This window comes from Nesoenas mayeri (assembly GCF_963082525.1).
Source record: "Nesoenas mayeri genome assembly, chromosome: 8".
Lineage (NCBI taxonomy): Eukaryota > Metazoa > Chordata > Aves > Columbiformes > Columbidae > Nesoenas > Nesoenas mayeri.
The window spans coordinates 29,408,366-29,418,592 of record NC_137554.1 but is presented as its reverse complement, the minus strand read 5'-3'; positions in this window follow the sequence as shown (position 1 = coordinate 29,418,592).

The window sequence follows — 10,227 nt, the reverse complement described above, 5'->3', positions numbered from 1 at the left end:
GTGCAAGGTGAAATCAGAAATAAATCTCTGCCCTAAATAGCCCCCAGGCATCAATATCCAGACACCCATCCTTTTGGTCCAACCCAGGGCCCCCCTAATTTTCATCCAGGGTTCCCACCGCCGTCCCCCCACCCCGGCAGCCACACACACCTGTTCAGAGGCCCCTGGGGCCCTTCCGCAGCTGGGTGTCACTGCCAAAGTCCACTGCCACATGGGCTGACGGGGGACAAAGTGCTGCTGGGGGGGACAAAGGGCAGACTCGGCTTCTCCGCCCCCAGCCGATCGCTCACTCGGCTGTTTGCGTCCCTAAGGGTCATCTTCCCCATCACCTGTGCCTCTCACCCAAGACATGGAGCACGCAGCCCTCCGAGCTCAAAAACAAACAAGATAGTCAAGATAGTCTTCCTGCGGGTTATTTGGTGTATTTTTTTCACGTTTTTGTTTGTTTTAATGACGTAAGTATCCTCCTCTATACACCCTCACACTTCCCAAAACAATAATAAATAGAACTTGCTGGCTGGATTGTCAGATTAATCCAGACTCAGCCATGGCTCAAAAAAAATAACATCCATCCCACCAGCCGCTGCTCAGGGCACAATTTGGGCAGGATGGAGCTTGGGGGGGTCCGCCCCAGCATTGCCACATCTTTGTCCTTACAGAACAATAATGGCTTCACTCTATAAGTGACTGGAGATTCCTGCCTGGCGACCCAAACTCCCCCAGGCACCTTAAAAACCAAAAAATGAGTAAATTAAGGCAGGTGACATCACAGAAGAGCACAGAAAAAGCCAGATAAAAGAGCCAGCATTTTTTCCCCCCTTCTCCAAGCACATGGGGTGCCCTCACCCCCAAACCTCCGTTTTCTGAGTAGGAGCAGCCAGATTTCAGCCAGAGGGCAACACAGAGGAACATGGGACGACTGGCAGAAAAACAGGGGGTTTTCCTTCCCCCCCCCCCCCCCCCCCCCACACACTCTTGTAGTCCCAGCTTTCCCCAAGAATTTTCCTCCAAATTACCCTCACCATGATACCACAACACTGATTGATTTGGGATTTGCAGGCGGGATCACACTCATTGCATCGCAGTGGCGCTGTCAGGCAAAACCCTATTTTATAATAATGATGTTGGAAGACCATATATATTATAACTTCAGAGCTTAAATTTTCACCTTACTGGTGCAGGGAGAAATTTTTCCTGGTGATCCTTAGAAATAAGCACTTGGTCTCTGCAGAATTAAAGGTTTCAAATAACAAAAACGATATCCTTAGCACTCAGGCATACCAAGAGCAAACTGGAAAAAACACCAGTCAGGAAAGTGCTGTCTTTGTGCTGCCAAGCTGCTTCAGCAGAACAAAAATTAAGCATTTCTTATCCATTTCACAGCCGCCCCTCCAAACTTTGGGAGGCTTTGAACAAAGTCAAATGTCTTTCGTGGACAAGTCAGGTCTCCTGGGAAAGCTGGAAAGGATCTCTAGAGACCATGAGGCACATATATATATATATATTTACTATATAAATATATATCATACTTCCACTTGGCTGCTGGCTAATATTTTTAGGTTTCTAGCCAAGAGGTGATTGCTAGATGCTTCCAACCTGTTTTCTAGCAACCATACAAATTTATACTGGGAACTTGCAAGGGTTCAACCAGTGCCACATGAAGAGGCTGAGAGCAGCCTCAGCTTCTCAGGCTGCTGTTTCCAGCCAAACTGGGAGGATTTGGGTCACGAGGAAGACTCGGGAGCTTGACTTGCATAAAAGCAGCTGCAGCTTGTGATGCTTGTGTTTGAGATGAGTGGAAATGCTGTACCGGTCCATGCTAGGAAAGGAGATGCAAGAAACACTACCAGCAACACTAGGCTTTAAGCAAAAAATGGCTTAAAATGGACAGCTGGGGAACAGCAATTTAAAGGGAAAAAGGAGAAGAGTTGGAAGAGGAGAGAGCCAGGGGAAGGAGCTGGGAAATGAAAAGTGAAGGAAGGAAAAACAAAGATAAAAGGACCAGTGGGCTGTAAAAAGGGAAAGAAAAGAGTAACCCTTTAACCACATCGCTTCTAGCAAAGAGATTTCTATTTTAAAAGGATTCATAGCTTTCTTGGACAGCCAGGGTCTGTGCCACAGGACCACTGTGGAGCCCACAAGACTATGAGGAGCAGACGGCACACGCTGTAGATAACATTTGTCAGAGCTGAAGGGACACCACTATCGCTTTAAAAAATCGTATTTTTCCGCTTTAAAAGATTTCACCGCTGTTGTCACAGTAACAAGATTAGGTGGAAAACATTTTTCTTCCTGCCCTCTGGGTGTCTGTTTGGTAATTTGGGGCTCTGCTCACAGCCAGTCCCCCCCACACCAAACCCAACAGATGAGAGTAATTAGCCAAGCCTTATCAGAAATCTTTATAACCTAGGAGGAGAAATCCAGGTGGCTTCAGTACCTGAAGCTATTTTAGGTCATTTATGTGGTTTCTAATTGGTTCCAATACAAGATTATTATTATTTTTTTAATTGCATCGATAAGAAGCTTTGTTCTTCTCTGAGCCCTCTAGAAACATGAGATATATGTATACATACTCTACTTTTGTGGAGGTGTCTTAAGCATCATGTCACAGCGCATGGGAGTTTGAAAAGTCAAGAGAAAAAAGTGAAACCGGTTTGCCTCTTCTCACATCTGCGTGGCAGAAATGCAAGTAGTAAATGAGCTACATAAAACGTGAAAACTCATCTTCAATATTCACTACAGTAAAAAAAACATCAGTCCTGAACACGCCGCCAGGGTTTGAGACATTTGACAGTGTATTATGTGTCACACATGGACCAAGGAAATTAAAACCACCCAGGAAACCCCAGAGCTTGGGTTCCCAGGCTGGCTTAGCACCTGCACCAGCATGGGGAGAGCCCTCAATCCTACACAGCAGCTAATTAACTGATTAGCTTGAGCACTCCTGCCAGGCTTACAGGGAAGGAGGGGTGGCATTTGGGACCTTCCCAGGCCAGGGACATCCCCATGGGAGGAAGGTGGTGGCTCCCAAAGCAGCTGAGATGTCTCTGCTCCCACTCGCAGCTGCTGTGTTAGCACCATCGTGTGGATTTGATCTGGCTGGCACAGCATCACTGCACGACATTTCCCCACAGCCAGTTTGATGTGCTTCAATTTTCACTGACCATTTTGCACCTTTCTTCCCCACATTAGGTAGTTTCCAGCTCCAATGGACCAAGCCATCCCTCCCCACCACCCCCTACACATCCACAGCCATGTTTAGCAACATCCTGACATGCCTATTAATTTTTCGAGACTTAGACAAGAATATTAATTGCATTCCGAAGGCATTCAGCACACAGCAAATTGAGAAAAATCATTCTACACTCTGCATCATACCCAACGAAGAGGCAGAGCTACAAAAAGCTATTACTTGTGGAAATCAAAGCACGTCTGTGCAAAGTGTTGTACAACTCCCCGGTCTCGCTGCAACGCAACAGTAACTCCAGCCTCCTGCATGAGCTCCTGGTACAAAGCAAGCCCCAAAAAACTTTGAAGTCTTCCCCTTACTTCATTCCCACTTCAGCAAAACCTCTTAACTCTTGGCGGTGAATACTAAGTCCTTGCTGCTTGCATCCCCCACCCCTAAAGGAAAGGCTGTGCTGCTCCTGCATCCCACCATGGCAAGCTCCGCCACAGCATCTCACCCACTTGTCCCACCTCAGGAAGGAATTGAGATGCACAAGGGCCAACAAAGATCCAACAGCTAAATGCAACCACATCAAGGATGTCAGAGCTTTCAGTATTCAGGTCCTCTCATTTCTCTGTGCAACACCCCTTATGTTTTCCCAGCCATAAAATTGATGTTTATCTCGCTGCTAACTGCCTTACAGAGATCATTACACATTGCAAATTCAACCATTTGCAGATAAAACGAGCATGAGCAGCCGGGAAACTGTCACACCGCCCCTGTCGCCTCGCTACATTGCAATACTTTACAACCTTTAAGCTGAAAATTAACATATAAAACCAAGAGGTCTGGAAATATTCACCAGGCAAACACTGAAAACCAAGCAGAGGTAATTCCTCCACCCGCCCCACACCACTCCCTGCTCAACCAGGGAAAATTAATTTTTAAGTGAGATGAATTCTGAAGCTATTCTTGTGGCATTAAGCAAGAAACACAAGAGGAGGTTATTCTTCCATGTCTAAAATCTCCTGGTTATACGAAATGTCCCTCAAGATCTGTATCTGCTGGAAAATCCAGAGAGAACAGAAGGCAAAGAGGGGGTTGCAGATGCCAAAACAAGCCTCAGGAGAAGCACGACCAGCTACAACTGCTGCATCTTGTGGCACGGATGGCACAAATGAGCAGGGAAAGGGTGCTGAGCTCATGTCTGAATGGGACCACACAGCCAGGACTACCAGCTCTGGTACCCTCAGAGATCTCCACCTCACCCCACAAACCTTCAGGCTCCTTCACAGGTGGCCATGGAGGGAATTAGCTGGACCCAGACCCTTTCCCAGGATCTCCAGCAAGCGCTGGCATGAGGAAAACTGATAGCTTGGAAATCTCTAGCCCAAGATATTCCAGGGAGTCCTTTTGAAAAGATTGCCACCTTGTGTCTTGTCTTTTCAGACACCTGAATATTGGTTGCTTTCGTATTTGAGACCATGGGACTCATTCAGGAGCTTTGTTACACACAATCAGGGACAATAAAGACCCTTAACAGTTACAGATGGCTTCACTGTGTCCTGTTCTTAGTGCTGCCTTGTAGAGTCGGACAGTGACATTTCCCTCATCTTTTTTCATCTCAATTTACAACTCCTGTAGCATGAAAAGCCACTTACGCCCTCCACAGTTACATATACCACATCCTTCAAGGCCAGTAAATCAGAGTCTCCAGTCATGTCAAATTTTGCAAAATAAAACTAAATTGCTGTTGTTTTCTAAGGCAAGAAGGTGCAAAATTGAGCGAAAAAGAGCTCTGTTTAAAGCCAGAAACCTGGCCAGCAGCTTCTCATGGTGCGTGGGGCCAAGGATCACCAAAAGCATTTACGTGAAAGAGAGAAGTCTGATAAAAGGGAGTCCAGCGGACCTTTTGTGCCACCCCAACAAGCTGCATCCATAGGTACTTCTATGGTCTAACAGCAACAGTTAAAATTGTTCCCAATTTTCAGGATTTCTCTATATACGCTGAGCCTCAAGTCCCCTGCAGGCAGGATGCAGAAAGCTGAGAGCAGGACAGAGCCAGGCTCCAGCAGCATTTATTCATTGAGGCTCAGTCCCTTGGCTGGATTTGTGCTTGGAAAGAAAACTGCGGAGCGGATGGGATCATCACTGCTTCTTTTAAAGGCTTTTCGTGCAGACAACAGCTACAGAAATACTAACACAGCAGGGTTTCGCTGGGCTGAGCCCATCTGGGTTCACTCGAAGTGCTGGGCACCTCACCAGGGACTGGAGAAACTAAGGACAAAGAGCACACACCAAAAAAATTGACCTCAAACCCACCCTTTACATTTTTCAGGGGCACAGTGACTTGTCTTTTCCCTTCTGCAGCAGAGTTAAACTTTCATGACAGCCAAATTAACTTGGAGAAGGGCCAGGGCCAGACAGCAGCATGCTAGAATAAGAGCAGGGAAGACCCATACCATATCTCTGCTTCCTAATTCCCCTCCCCACATCCCACACAGCTCACTCACAGGGGGCCCAAATCGCTCCAGGTGTTGCAGATCCACCATCACACCCTGCCACAGACACCAGGAGAACTCTTCTACCCCACACAACTCAGCAAAACCCTTGCAATGAGCACTGCTATTTTGGAAAATGCTATTTAAAAGTTTATTGCATGGTCTAAGCTCAGGAGGCTTCTCCGCTTTGCAAGGTGACCTCACACCACATCGCATGAGCCCAGAGCATGAATAAGGAGCGAGCTCTTCATGTGGAACGATGTTGCCAAAGCAAGAAAGATCCAACCCACAAAAAAAATAGGAAGATTATGAACAGCCATGACAGAGACAAGGAAAAATGCAACACATCTCACGCCAGATCCTTAGCTGATAAAAAACCAACACGCATAACATACAGCTTTGGGCTGGGATACACTTACCCATCACTGAATGTTTAATGACAGCATACGCATCAGTTAATCAGCAGCACAAGACAAAGCATTTTGTACCTCCTCTCCATGTGTTGTGCAATTAAAAGGCTTCTCATTCAGGCACACAGAGAAAAGTCAAGGGACTTAGGCTGTGAAACATCCATTATTCAAAAGTGTATCCATTATTCAAAGTTTTTCTTAAAATCCTATTGTCAGCTTGAAAGGAAAAAGAAAATGAGTTTTTGAAAGCTGTGCTCCGTTGATATTCCGTTCCAATTGCTGATTGTTCGTACTAAAACTCCAGACAGTTTGAAGAGCTGCAGAAATCCTTCACAGTTCCCCAGAAAGGCAACACCCTGTGGGGAGTCACAATTCTTTTTCCTCTTCGCTTAACTCCGCTTAGCAAGGATGTGAAACATCCTGTCCAACCACATATTCCCTTCCCAAATTGCTCAGCTACCCCAGTGAGAGGCTGACAAGCATTTATTCAGGAGAAAACAATAACAAATACTCAGCCAGCAGTAGCACAAACCCACCATTGCACCTGACCGGTTTACTGACATCTACAAGCTCAGCTGGATGGGCTGCGCAGCCTCCTCACAGCCCCTCGGAGTTTAAACATGGGGTATCAGGACTAGGCTGCAGAAGGCCATATAGGAAAGGAATCTCAAGGGTGCTCCCCCCCACCCAGATGTGGGTGCAGAGGGGCAGCAGGTCCCCCAGAGCCAAGGCAAGAGGGAAACCAGCACTACCACAGCTCCTGCTGCAAAGGGAAGGCACCGGGACAACCAAATGCTGCTGCTCTAGGAAAGATATCACACAGGAACCACCCAGATGGTAGAAGACCTTCAGCAAGAGCAACAAGCAAGAAACTGCTAATACTAAAATGCAAAAACAAGTAGTAAAAAGGGGTTTTACTGCCTCTAGGAGCTGGAGGAAAGAATGTTGGAAAACCTTTAGGTCTGGGCGTCTCTGTAGGGATTCAGATGAGTCTAACGGCAATCCATAGATCGGAACCTGGTCTAGAGAAAGCACCTAGGTCAAACATGCTTTGCTATACCTAGAGCAGCAGAACCTAAGGCTAAGCCAGCACTACTAAGCTAAAAACTGGTGGCTTTACAACACAACTCAATAAAGGAATGAAGCCCCCAGGCTGAGCTTATATAGGGCCCCAGGTCCATGGGTGGGGATACTCAGGTGAGGCTGATTAGGGCCACGAAAGCCTATTAAGGCCCTCAGAGGCCAAGCTTGTAGGGAGGTGGAACAGGCAAAGGTGGGGCTCTGCTGGTAGGCAGGCTGCTGAAGAAGATGATGCTAAAGTGATATGGTTCTTGAAGCTCTGTATTAGTTTGACAAGTGCAAGCTAAAACCTGGAAAGTGTTCTAGAGCTATGAGGTAATTAAAATGTTTCTTACTTTGTCTAAAGTAAATACTTGTAAGAAAAGAAGACAAGCCGTTGAAAAACTTCTATGTCCTTGAAGAGATAAGACTATAATGGGATGGGGATCTCTGATGGCATGAAAGTTCTTCTGGTTGGGTAAGTGGAGATTGAAAGAAGATATGACAGAGATAAGCAGCACTCAGTGGTGAGCGACTTGTTTCTTTAGGGTTTATAGTAATAGCAATGATATGAAAAAAATACTGTCAGGTAGGCTTAAAGTCAGGTTGTTTAGATTTTCTGTATGCATAGTGTGTAACTAAATTGTGGGACCCCCTGTGATGTGACCTGAAGATACCAAGGATGCTGGTTCAACACAGCAAACTGATGGAAGGATGATGAATAGAAACTAATAAATGCAATAACCTTGGGTATAGCGTATGACTTGAAATCCTTAAATGCTACTGGAAGCTCAGTGGGTACAACAGGGTAAGTCTCCTACTTTTTCATCACCATACTAACTACCACCAGATTACTAACTTCAGGTGTTGCCAGTGATTTAGGGGACAGCTTGAACATACAAAATGAAGCCATTGTTCAGTGGTTGTTACTGCCTGGTATCTTTCAGCAGCACATTTACCCAAAGCACAATGATGCTCCAACAGTGGATCCATATAGAGTGCTTCCAGGGTACTAAAATGAGCTGGATGTTATCTACAGGACAGCTACAGCTCACAGCTTATTTGGATAAATTCTTTACTGCAATAGAACATTTTCTGCTATTACCAGTGAAATAAGCTCAAAACCCACTTCTTTTCTTCTGCAATGAGAAGCTGTGCATAACATGATGAATTCGCAAAGCTTTTTAAAGGATGAATGAGAGTTAAATAACTTCCTCCAGGGTCTAAAGCACTGCAAAGCAGGACTGGAGTTGCTACCACAATAAAGGCTCGCTGAGGAAGCCGGGAGGGTTATTGCAGCAGAGGAAGCACTTTGTAATCAGAGGCAATGCTGAAGCAGCTTGTGTAGCCAGAGTCAAAGCAATGCTGGAAGCTGGAATAGCGGGGCACAGCAGAGACAAATTTAAGTATTGTCAGAAGAAATGGTTTGGCTATTGTGCCTCCATAGCCCATTGTAGTTCAAGTCTCTCTTGTTAAGCTTCAAAGAGTATAACCAGCTTGTTACCAGAGTTTCAGGTTCCTTTTATTTGCACTGATGCGTATGAAGGTAACGGGAGCTGTAATCAGCCCTCTGGGATGAAGTTGGACTGATGCTGGGTCAAGACCACACTCCTTCTCCCCAGGTAGAAATGCCTGGAGATGTGGTGGGTGAGATGGAGGGAAGACAGAACAGTCTCCCTTCCTTGCTGGTCACTGCTGGAGGTAGCATGGGCCAGTTACTTCATCCCCTGTTCAAAACACAGGTGCAAACCTCTATCCCTCCACCCATGTCCTTCTCATTTTGTTCCTCATTTCAGATGAGACCTTTCTGTGAAGCTCATCATCGGATGCCTGCTGGGGCACTGATCTCATATCCCATGGCAGTGGCTCCCAAAGGGGGGTTGTTGGGACCCCAATAAGCTTCAGTTGCTCTTTGTACAGCTCAAACTACATAAAAAGAGGTACTTTCCTCTGCTCCCGTAATGAATAACCACAGCTAATGCAGGATATTAGGGGGATGCACAGGAGAAGTTTGTATCCGAGCCTGGGCTTCCATCTTGGGGATCCACTGTTGGGGTTGAAATAACTTTGGATCAAGCTAGTGCCTGCATGTTCTTACGCCTTGCAACCCTGAATGTGCTGGATGGTGGCTACATAAATGTTTCTGGGGAGCTGAGCTGTTATTTAAATATTAAAATATCATCAAACAAGGAAAAAAGTGTTTTGAGCACCTTCAGAGGTGCTGGGGGGAAATGCAAACGAAGGCACATCAGGATCCACTAATCCACTTCTAAAATATTATCCCAGCACATTATTCTTTAAGAACACAAACTCTTTAGGATGGGAGTGAGTGGCTTTGCAATTCAGCACATTGCAATTCTGGCCTTGCAGTACCGAACCAGGAGCTGACGGCTCCCTGGCTCAAACCCAACAAAAGAAAATTACAAAGGGTGAGGGGAAAATGGGATTTCTTGATTTAATATTTTTGTTTCTTAGAAGAAGAGAAGCAAAACTCTGGAGGCTTCTGTGCCAGGGGCCTGACTGCACACAGAAATGTGTTCCTGCCTACAAAAAAGAGCTTTGCCGAAGTAATCCTGAGCCATCTGCTCCGTGCTTCCCTCTTCCAGTTTGAAGTGTGCTTCAATATAGAGATGGATATTTCCATCCTGGCAATACCTGAAGAATGGAGGAAATAGTAGAGGACAAAAGAAGTGAAATCATCTTGCTGGTATTGACTTGGTATGCTGCTGTGGCAGACATGTTCTGCAGGAACAGCAGGTGGATGGGAATTGAGGGGACTGTTCTTCTGGCAAAACCCATCCCCACAACCTGCCAACCTGGGAGAGGGGCAAGAAGACAGCAGAGGTCTTGCCCCATTGAGGAGGGCTGAGGAGCTGCGGCTGCTGAGCTTTCAGGTATGAAAAGCTCTGGTCTGGGCTGTCGTACTGTAGTGCTGGTTTTCAGAGAACATACTTAAAACTCTGAAAAGAAAAATATGCAACAAGCCACAGTCCTGTCCCACCCACACCTCCTCTGAATGTACAGAGCCTTGGGCACATTGCCTCTGGGGGATGATTTGTTGTATCTGGACCTTAAAGTAGCTGCTTCT